The sequence below is a fragment of the Saccostrea cucullata genome, unplaced genomic scaffold, assembly GCF_032062105.1.
Source record: "Saccostrea cucullata isolate Sc308-1 unplaced genomic scaffold, CSIRO_AGI_Scuc_v1 ctg3474, whole genome shotgun sequence".
Taxonomy (NCBI): Eukaryota; Metazoa; Mollusca; class Bivalvia; order Ostreida; family Ostreidae; genus Saccostrea; species Saccostrea cuccullata.
In genome coordinates this window covers 233590-244950 of record NW_026924803.1, presented here as the reverse complement: position 1 = coordinate 244950, position 11361 = coordinate 233590, and the positions used below count along the sequence as shown (strand labels likewise).

Sequence of the window (11361 nt, the reverse complement as noted above, 5' to 3'; positions counted from 1 at the left end):
CCCGTGTAACACTTTACACACAGGACCCGACTGAGTAACTAATTGAACACACAAATTCTACGCTAAATATTAAGAACTGCCCAACCTACAGACTGCCAATCACTGCTAAATTAACCCGTTAATTGTGAACACTATGAATTCTGCATTTTCTCATGGCCAGCACTTCAGACATTCAATCCCCCTGAGACTCGGGTGATAAAAGTCAGCAATGCTGATACAAGAGCTAAATTTCCCAGCCAAATCTTAATGAGCGGTCAAGACCTTATCACATAAACAGATCACTGCAGTCTGTAGTTTAGAGCAATTACTACAAATCAACAAGATTAAGATAATATAAATCAAGCATTAATTATACAAACAATTTCACACAAAATTTCACTTTAACAGCAGGATATTGACAATCATCCTAATCAGTTTGAAAATGTCTATCAGAATGGTCATGCTGGGGTTGTTCGTAGACTCCAACTAGTAAATATTCCTTAACCAAATAAAAGATAATCAAATTTCAGTTTTTCTTTTCTTTTTTTTTTAAATCAAATTTTGATTCTAAAAATATTGGATATTATAACTAGTACTAGTATTCAAAATTATATATGAAAATGAATTGAAATAAATGTCAAGTGATTTTATTACAATATTACACCCAACAGTTTCATTTTGGCATTGCAGCAGATACACTGCAGTAACATTTGTTATAATTATTAAGTGTCTCAAAACACTACAGAACACAAGAATTTGTTTTTCAACCATTTTTTATATCAAACATTTGATTGTAACAAAAAAAACATATATTTTTATGTATAATAAAATAACAAAAACGTTACTCTTCTCGAACAAATCCAGGAATCTGTCCATCCTTTTCATTTTTTCAGCATGGAATTTCTCAATTTTATCATTAAATTCTTTTTCTTTTGCATCAAGCTGTTCCAGCAATTCTTCAGTGCGTTTCCTCTTTTTTGCACATTTTTGCAACTTTTTTTTGGACTCTTTGACTTAGTGACTTAGTGACTTAGTGACTGTTTCAGCATGGGAGGGAGTGGGACATTCAATGGAATCACTACTTGAACTGTCGATTGTGAAAGCAGGTTTTGTAGATTGTCTTGTTCCATACATAAGATCAAAGTCTTCTTTTAATCTAAAATACTTCCTCTCAGTACCAGTTCCAGAATCGATTATTTCTTTCCATCTTTTCTTAAGATTGTTGTATTTGTTTATGGCCTGTGTTGGTGTTATTTTTACTTTGAAAGCATTGGATAAGTCTCTTGAGATCTGAGTCCACAAACTCACATGATTTTTGTTTTTTTCGAACAAGTCTTGCCTGTCATGACGGAGCTGGACAAGCAAGTCCTCTTGCTTATCTGTCCATAAGTGGACGCCTGCATTCAAAGATTCATCGCTTGAGGATGGAGACGCACTTGAAGGGGGAGGAGCTGCTGGTTGAAGAGGGCTGGTGGAAGATGAACCTGGTACTGATGCTTTCAACTGTGACTTAGGATTGGAATTACCTGTGCTTGATGTTGCTGAAGGTGTTCCTTGGGTTGACTGTTGTAAAGTTTTTGCCAAACCTAGTGATGCCTGGGGCTCAGGACGTTGCTGTTTAATCAGCATTTGGACGATCATGTCCTTTAATTGTGGGTCTAAGAAAGAATACATTATTCCCTATTAATATTTTTTCAATAAATAATCACAAATTATTAAGAAAATTTTGATTATATATATGTAATCAATTTGATTAAAATTTTATCCTTTGACCTGCCAGCATTAATACACGTCTGTACACAGAAAGGGATTAAAAGACCTGATTTTTATTAGACTGATATGTGAATATCTGCTGACATAAATCATTTTGACGTAGACCCTTTACTTAGAAGATTACAAATAACAAAAGCAGTACTGATTCCTACCTGTATCCCCACTCAAAAGAGACTGCTTCGTTGCTTCATCACATTCAATATCAAGCTGAATACCGTTAGCTCCTTTTATTATTAGTTTTGGCATTCTGAAGGAAAAAAATATTGAATATCAATGAATTTTATATAATTGTTATTATTAACTACATGTACTTAATTTATACTCTTCACTGCTCTAGTCTGAATTCAGTGCATTTGGGAATGTTATTTGTAGGACAACTTAAGTCATCAATAAATATTAAGACAGAGCTATTGTAACACCATTATCTCTTCTAGTTTTTCAGTTACAGTAAAGTTTGTATGAATAAAAAGACAGAAAAAGACCCCCCAATCTTCAAATTTATGAGGAAAAATCAGTGTAAATTAAGTAGCACATTACTACAAGTAACCTTTACTAACCTGACTATCTAATGTATCGTAGTGGATATTCCTCTAATCTATAAAAAAAAATGAAAAATTACAACACATGTCTTTTGAATCATGTAGTTTAAAATTAAAATATATTTTTGTCAAAATTCCATTATGCCACCTTTATATTACAACCAAATTACACAAAAATATCGCCGGAATATTTTGAAGCTAAAACCAACCTTTGCGAAATGAAAAAACTAAAGAAAAACAATAAAAAATAAATGTATTTAGTTGCATAAAGTAAATTCTCACCTATCGGCGCCATCTTTAACTCGATCTACCAACGGAAACACGAGGGTAGAACTATGGTAGAAAAATTACGCCACTCCAGTTAAACTATATCGGATTCGATGTTACTATAGTTCAACAATAGTTACTCAAGTTCATGATCGAAGTCAGCCATAGTAAGACAAACTTTAAGCTACATTGACTTCCGGTAATTGGGGTCTAAATGTTATACAGTGATTTCATTGGTTGCTAAGTTAAGCAACGCAAAAGTGAAAGTAAAGTCATGATGGCGTTATCATAAAAATAATACTGTTTTATTTATACTTGTAATTCTATAAAATCACTGGCATTTGCATAAATGAAGTAAATTATATATGTTACATTTTTAAAACAATGCAAAATTGCCTTACTTATAGACTAACATTTCACATTCCATTTTTCCCTGTTTGGATTTCCCTCCAAATTGCTCTAGAATTTACCTTTTCATTCGGAAGTTTCTAGTTTTATCGTACATACTTATACTTATGGATAAATAAGTTGTTTTATTTAAACAAAGTTTAATTACCCGAATTTTAGTACAATTAGTACCTAAAAATATATTATCTATAAAAAATTTTACCAATTATTTTCCACTGGCAGATTATTTTAATTTCGCAAAAACTATTTTGTCCGTAACCGCCAAACCGGAAGTCAATGTAGCTTAAAGTTTGTCTTACTATGATTCAAGCTGATTATCGATGAATAAATAAGCATTTTACAACAAAATATCTTTATAGGAGACGTCAGCAGTGTAGAAAAATATCCTTTAAAACGGTACTCCTCCTGCAGTTTTGGTCTGATTTCAATATAACTTGGCACATAAGTAATCTACGCTGAGATACATAATTAAGTGCATCGGTTTTTATTTTGATAAAGAGTTGTCATGGTTACTAAAATAGAAAATTCTGTGAAATTCCTGTAAAACGTTACACCTCCTGTAGATTTTGTCTAATTTCAATATAACTTGAAACACAAGTAGACTATATAAAGATACATAATTTAATGCATCGGTTTTTAATTTTGATGAACGGTGTTCCTGTGGTTACTAAAAATAGAAGTTTCTGTGAAATTCCTTTAAAACGTTAATTACTCCTCCTACAGTTTTGGTCCGATTTCGATCAAGTTTGGCACACAATTAGACACTAAGATATATAATTCTATTTATTACTGCCTGATGCAAAGTTTCAAATTCAAGTGCTGCTTTTCCGTTGTTATACGTACAGACCAGTAGAGCTACAGTCTCATTAGAGACTTCTGTTTTTTTTTTAAATCAATGCACATAAAATTGATAGTCCGATTATAATGAAACTGATTGATTACAATATGCACTTAAATCTTTTCAAAATTAACAAGTATTCCGAGAGTATTGAATAAGCACTATGTGAGCAAGACGGAAATACGCCGATATAGGTGATGGCTCTTGGGGAAACCACACTTTATAACTATTACATAGAGTAGGACTCCCCCCGAAAATTGAATCTGGTCAGAGAATTCCGTAGGATAAATGCTCTTGTGAGGTCATTTTCCCGTGGGAAAAATCCTACTATAAGCCTAATTCCTTGGGAACTTTCTCTAGAGCCACTTTCCATGGGGAAAAGATTTTACAGGGGAATTTCTCCAAGACCAGTATTCTCTGCTGTTCTGACAAGAGTGCGATAATTTCTGAATGAGAGAAGGTAGATTATTCATATTACACATAAGCATAATGTGTGACAAGATCTAGCGAACGTACTTTGTATTACCTCAAAGTTTGACTTCATTTTTAAAAACGTTAACTTTGGTTCTTTTTTTAAAAAGAGAAAAAAATGTACTGATTACATATCACTACATTTAGTACAATGTATATATCGAATACAAACTTGGCACGAGGCAGTGATCAATAGGGTACATTTAAAATGTGTCTCACGGTTTTAGAATATTAATAACAGAATACCTGTGCATGTGAGAAGTTTGAAGTTATTCAGTTAAAACTCATATTTTATTGTCTTTATCAATATACATTGAAAGTACATAAAGAATATAACGTCACAAGGTTTAAGAGAAATTGAACATAAAGTACATGTAAATATATTGCTACTTTGTTTTAGTTGAATAAAATTGGTCATTCCCATTGCAAAGAATTGAAAAATATATTTGGATATTGCTGTTCGTTTGTGGATTCTTGCTTTTCCATTCCAGAAAGCACCTGTAAACATAAAGGTTGCGTGTAAATATATATAAAACGTTTCATTGATATTATTTTGACAAACATAATATTTCATATTACAAATAGCTGCAGAACTGTAGCTCTCTGCTTGAGAAAATTCTGACAGATAAAGCAGAGAGCTACAGATCCATGCGTTGTAAAAACCTTCGATTTACGCCGATGATTTTTTTGTCGCTCACTCAAGGTATTTCTTGTAGTTTATGCCTTTTTACGCTCTTAGAATGGTATCCAATAATTAATCATATATTTTACTCCAATTATTGGTACTTTATTTACCTTTCAACGGCCCGAAACAGTCGTAGAGCTACATGTATGGATATTACAGATCCACTTTTACGACCACTTCCACAAACGTCCATTCTTGAACCATGTGAACCGTTAAAAGGTAAATTAACATTGAGGAATACCGGTAGGCGTTAAATCTATAATGGTTAATTATCAGATATCATTTATAAAGCTGTGAAAAACCTCAAATATAAGGGAGCGACAAAAAATCGTCGGCGAAAATCGAAGGTTTTCACAACGCATGGATCTGTAGTTCTCTGCTTTATCTGTCCGAATTTTCTCAAGCAGAGAGCTACAGTTCTGCAGCTATATTACAAACTGATGATAAATCTGTATATGTGTCTTTTTTCTAAAACATATCACAATTGCTATTTAAAAACCAGTGTTGGGCAAACACGTATAAAGCAGTAATAAACAGCCCTGCATCAAAGAGATGTCTTAAAAGATGTCGTACGGAAATAAAATTGTTCCATATAAATAGAATAAATGAATTTTTAGCTTTCATCTCAAAATTCATTAGGGTCTTTTTGGACCATATTGAACTATGGATTTTTCCTAATTGTCTAATTTCACTGCAGAAGTTTAAAGGCTTCTTGCGAAATCCGGAAACGCAAGTGCTCAAGACAGACAGAATGACGGACAAAAGGACAGAAAGACACAAATAATTTTGGAAAAGCGGGAGACAAAAATTATCGATCATTTCTTACTATTAAAGCACTTACCTGTAGCTATACTAAATTAAAAATTCATCTGTCATGAAAAGGAGCTGTAACATTTTAAAAAATGTGTATGGCATTTGTCTTACCCTTGCTGTTGCCTTCAAATCGACATTTAGATATATGGACGACGTATTGTCAATTAACAATTCAATTCTTATGTCAATACCATATATCCTGGTGAGCTTGAGATAAAAAATACAACAAAGTCTGACACATTTGTTTCATATTTTGATATTTTCCTTGAATAGGAAGTTAATGGTAATCTGACAACCAAGCTCTATGATAAACGTGATGGCTTTATCTTTTCAATTATCAAATTCCCTTATGCCGCAACAACCCTTGATCGTCTGTATACGGGGTTTCAATTGATTTGATACGCAAGAACATACTCTACGTTTATGCATTTCTAAAACAAGATAAATTATGGACAGACAAGTTGATAAAACAAGAATATCAGCAGTAAGTTCTATTGTCGATACAATGATCTTGTCATCAGTACAGTTTATCATTGAGTCAATTGCTGACTAATTGTAAGGCCATTATATACACAATGAATTGTATTTATTTGGTTTTTTCCAGTTTTTTTTATTTCCCCGAACAAGGAACACACAGCGGGTGTGATTGTTCAGCAGAGGATGCTCACTCCTCCATGAGCCCTGATCCCACTTCTGATTTTTGGAGGTCTGTGTTTGTTCCGCTCCTAATTAAGAAATAAACAACATTATTCAGTGAACATGGCGTTACATTGTATGAATAGCAATTGCTCTACTGGCATATTCCATGATGCGCCCTAGCGCATCATGGAAAATATGCCAGCAGAGCTATTGCTATTCATAATGCCATGTTCACTGAATAATCGTTGTTTATTACTTATATTTGCATTCTTTGATGTTGTCAAGAATATCAGAGGAAATCCTGGCTTACATAAGGATGCGGCCTGTTGCCTTCAGGAAAGAAAAACACACGGCTATAAAATCAGTATATCTGACCATTGCATATTTTCTCCATTAAATCATGAATAATATATAAAGTATTTGCCTCTTAAACACAGTTATCTGGATACAAGCTGCGCCATCGTCACATTCTCTTAATTTTTGTTTTGATGCAGTTGTGACGTCATCGATCAACGTTATTAAATCCCTATGACAAAAATCAATAATTTAATACTATGATGAAAATGACAAAGCTTTAATAAAGAGTATAACTCCAGTCAGAATGATTTCTATGATTTTTTAAGTTCTTCTATTTATTTTTAGAGCCAAAATCCTTTTGAAATAGATATACTATTGAAGAAATGTTGCTTTTTCTGAATGTTTTAAAAAACGCCCAAGTGTGAAGAGTTATCGTTCTTTGTACAAATATGCGAAAATATGATAAGAAAAAATAAAAATATGACAGTTCTCTTCAATTTTTAAGAAGTTTTATTATACAAGTAAAAACATTGAAGATATCAATCAGCAATTTTAAATTATTCTGAATTTCTTTTTTCGAAATAATATTATTAAAAACTTATATTTATTCCCTTGTTTATTTTTAGCATATATCACGTCCTAACTTTCATCCCTTGTAAATTTATAATACTCTTCTTTTGCATAAAACACGAACAGACTTTAATTCAGCCGAAAATCGTCGATTAGTAAAAACCTTGCGTAAACTGGGACTTCGCAGCCAATTAAATTCGTTTGCGTCAGTTCTGAAATTTTCAGCCAAATCTGCCAAGGGTTGTAGAGTAGATTTCGGATCGGAAACCCTTGGCTAGCGAAGATGCAGAAGCAGTTGCGTCAGTCTATAGTCCTACGAATTGTTCGATATCACCACATATTTTACCCCCAAATATTTACATTTCCAATAACAATTATGTCTTTGTCCGAGATAAAATTACCAATTGTAAATGTACTTTATTTCCCCCATCAATGTATTGACGCGGTTCAAAAAAAACCACGTGCAGGGAGGAGCAAATAGCTAGACAGAAGCAGGGCTTGGAGCACGTGGATTGGCGGAATAAAAGTATGTAAATATAAGGAATAAGTGTCAGATTTTTCAATTTCATGACGATGATCAATCGATTGGCTTGCGTGATAATTTTATCACGCAACCCGATCAATTGATCACATCATGAAATCGAAAAATAAGACAGTTATTCCTTAAGTAACAAAGAAGCATGAAGAAGATCATAAGAAATGTCATTTGTTTACAGTCCATGTGGTATTCCACAAAGTATATACATGTATGTTTGAAAGATTACATTAAGGACATGCGCAACGTACAGAACTGTACCTTACTTACCGATAATTTTTCAAGATATTCTTAATCTAAGATAAAAGTGTCATCAGATGTTCATAGACAAAAAAAATCAGCATGCATTACCAGGCATGCGCGGATCTAGAGGGGGAGGGGGTTCGGGGTCAAGACCCCCCCCCTGGAATTCACAAGGTATACAAGTGTATATACTAAAGCAAGGAAAAAGTTACCATGCACCCCCTTTGGAAAACGCTGACCTCCTTCCCCCCTGGTAAACGCGAATAGGTGTGAAATTGATATTAAAAGTGAAAGATTTGAGGCAATAGAAGTCATAGATACACCCCCCCCCACCACCACCACCACCACCACCACCACCACCACGAAATAGGTTTTTGACTTTTGGGCGAGTTTAGATTTTTTTTTTGCTTGTCAAGAAATTTCTGGGATTGGATTTTTTTTGACTGGGATGGACCCCCCCCCCCCTGGAAAAAATTTCTGGATCCGCGTCTGCCAGGAGTTTTTGAGAGATAAAAATTGATGAAAATTTTTGGATGATTCAAAGAAAAATATATAAAAAATACTAAACATATATTCTAGATGTTTCTTTTATCCAAAATTGTTTTTTAATAAGTGTACAACACCATACGTAGAAATTAAGATATAACACACAGTTGCTTCAACTCTTCTGCTCCATCGAAAAAGACAGAAAAGTTCAACTACGTTGTGTATGACCTTAAATAAGAAATTTAGGTACCAAAAGGATACATGTAATGTAATTTAAACTCACATGTACTAGTTTACTTACCTCAGAATTTTTGTCAATATTTTCTTTCAAAGGTTTAATTCCCTTTTCTGCTGTAATGTTTTTTTCTAAATCCTTGTGCTTTTTATTTTTCTCACGTGTACTTGAAGGTTCCTCGTTGATTTTGTCCAAAAACGAAGATTTTTTATGTGAACGTCTAAGCTGTCCAAATTTTAATTAACTGTTTTACAAGCCATTTGATGTTGTATTAATTCATTTGTATAAATAATGATGATGAAGTTTTTACGAATAACCAATATAACATACCAATTTCTTTTGTTGAGTTGGAGGTGGTTGTATTCCAAGAACTACGGTCTTCGTTCCATATGATACTATAGATTTCTAAAATATGTAAAAAAAAAAAAATACATTATTGTACATTGCACAAAAAAGTGTCACTTGAGGAATATGCAAATATCTTTAAATTGTTTAAATTATTATATACATCGTGGAGAGAGAGAGAGAGAGATTAAATATAAGGAATCAGAAAAGTCATGTATGTGATAAACTATTCAGTAATTCAAAAATCTCGATATAATGACCTTGTCAGCAAATACAATCTAATATAATTAAGTCAAATGTTGACTGACTCTTTAGCTATACTGGTCAGAGACCAGAAGAGCTTATGCGATAGTAATGTGTCAGTCTTCCGTTCGTACGTCTGTCAGTATGTCTTTCTGTAAACATTTTTTTTTCTCAAAATGATATACTCCTCTTACAGTTTTGGTCTGACTACAGTATAACTTGGGTAGACTACATTTAGATACATAATTATGCGTGTCAGATTTTGAATTCGATGAAAGGTGTTGCCATGATTATTAAAAATAAATATTTCTGTGAAATACTTTCAAAATGCTACTTCTCCAACAACTTTTAGTTTGATTTCAATATATTTTGGAAAACAAGTAGACTACATTAAGATACATAATTCAGTGTATCGGTTTTTGATTTCGATGAACGGTATTGCCATGGTTACTTAAAAATATAAATTTTGTGAAATAACAGTACGACATTTAACTCTGGACGCGACATAGTCCAGACTTTTACTACCATTTCTCATTGTAATATCAAAAATATTTTTGTATCACTTGGCGGGATTTCCTAGCAGTATCCCAGGGTCTTATGTTGAGCTCAAAAACATCTCAACTTCTACAGATATGGAGTCCTAAAACTCAGAATCCCATGGGAGAATGGTGTGATTTTGAATTCCACCAGCTATCCCATCATTCTCCCATGGGAGAAAAAATGTCAGATGGGATGTTTTATCCCAATGGGATTTTTTCTCCCACAAATTTGTTCAAATGGGATAAATCCCACGGATATTGACAATCAAACAATTTCTCCCATACATTGAGAAACATGAAATATATCTCATACAGTATGACAATGACAATTTTTTCATCATAATATATAGAGAATATACCAACAATAACAGTGTACTGGAGAAAATAATTCATTGTCAATATCCGTGGGATTTATCCCATTTTAACAAATTCATGGGTGAAAAAATCCCCTTGGAGAAGGTATCCCATCTGACATTTTTTTCTCCCATGGAAGAAACGTGGGATAGTTGGTGGGACTGAAAATCCCACCATTCTACCTATTCCCACGTTTTAAAAATCTCAATTCCACCTATTCCCACTTGCAAATAACAATTAATGTTTTGTTAACGTAATCATGTTTTTACGGTAATTATACTAATTACATTCCATCTTAGATTTACCTATATGTTGAACAGAAAATAAATAGACTTATGATAAGAATGATTTATTTTAATTTAATACCGGTATATGAATTCTACAATATAATTTTAGAAAATATGTTATAAAGGATACACACTTTATTATGTTGATTTGAAAACATTAAATAAAAATAGAGCAATATTTTTAAACATGCATTGAAATAGGTGACTTTTAGAAAATACAAACGGAGAAAACATGGTGATATTCAATTTAAAATGTCCATTTTTCCCTAATCAAATATTAGGAAAAAAGTCTGATTTACAATTTTAAGAAGCATATATACCTGTCCTATATTCCAAAAGGAGTTCATGAATCACTGTTTATACAGTATTTATATAATAATTTATATGTTTATATAGGTAATTATTTGTTTACACAAAAATTCCATCTATTCCCACATAAAATCTTACCTATTTCTAGCTGATTTTCAAAAAGTGGGAATATGTAGAATAAACCATTCTCCCATGCATTATGAGATTTAGGAATTCATATCTTTAGAAGTGGAAATGTTTGTGGGTTCAACATGAGTCCCTGGAATACTGCTTAGAAATTGTTACCAGAGGGGGCATCTCAAAATGCAAAAAAATTACGAATTTTACTGTTTTTATAGAGTACTACAAAATATGACGGGCACAAAGAATTCATATGAAAACATAAAACAAGAAAACATTGATGTAATCATCAATTGTCGCCCGGGAAATAAATAAAGTAAACAATGGAAATAAGTCTTGATCATCAAACCGCTTCGATATGTGTGAAACAGTCATGTGTCTAAATG

The 11361-nt window shown here is 32.7% G+C and overlaps 1 pseudogene; it reads right to left on the bottom strand.

The window, feature by feature from the left end:
* Window positions 1-824: 824 nt before the first annotated feature.
* LOC134267344 (spore germination protein 270-11-like) lies at window positions 825-2640 on the bottom strand (annotated as a pseudogene).
* Between the last annotated feature and the right edge of the window lie 8721 nt (window positions 2641-11361).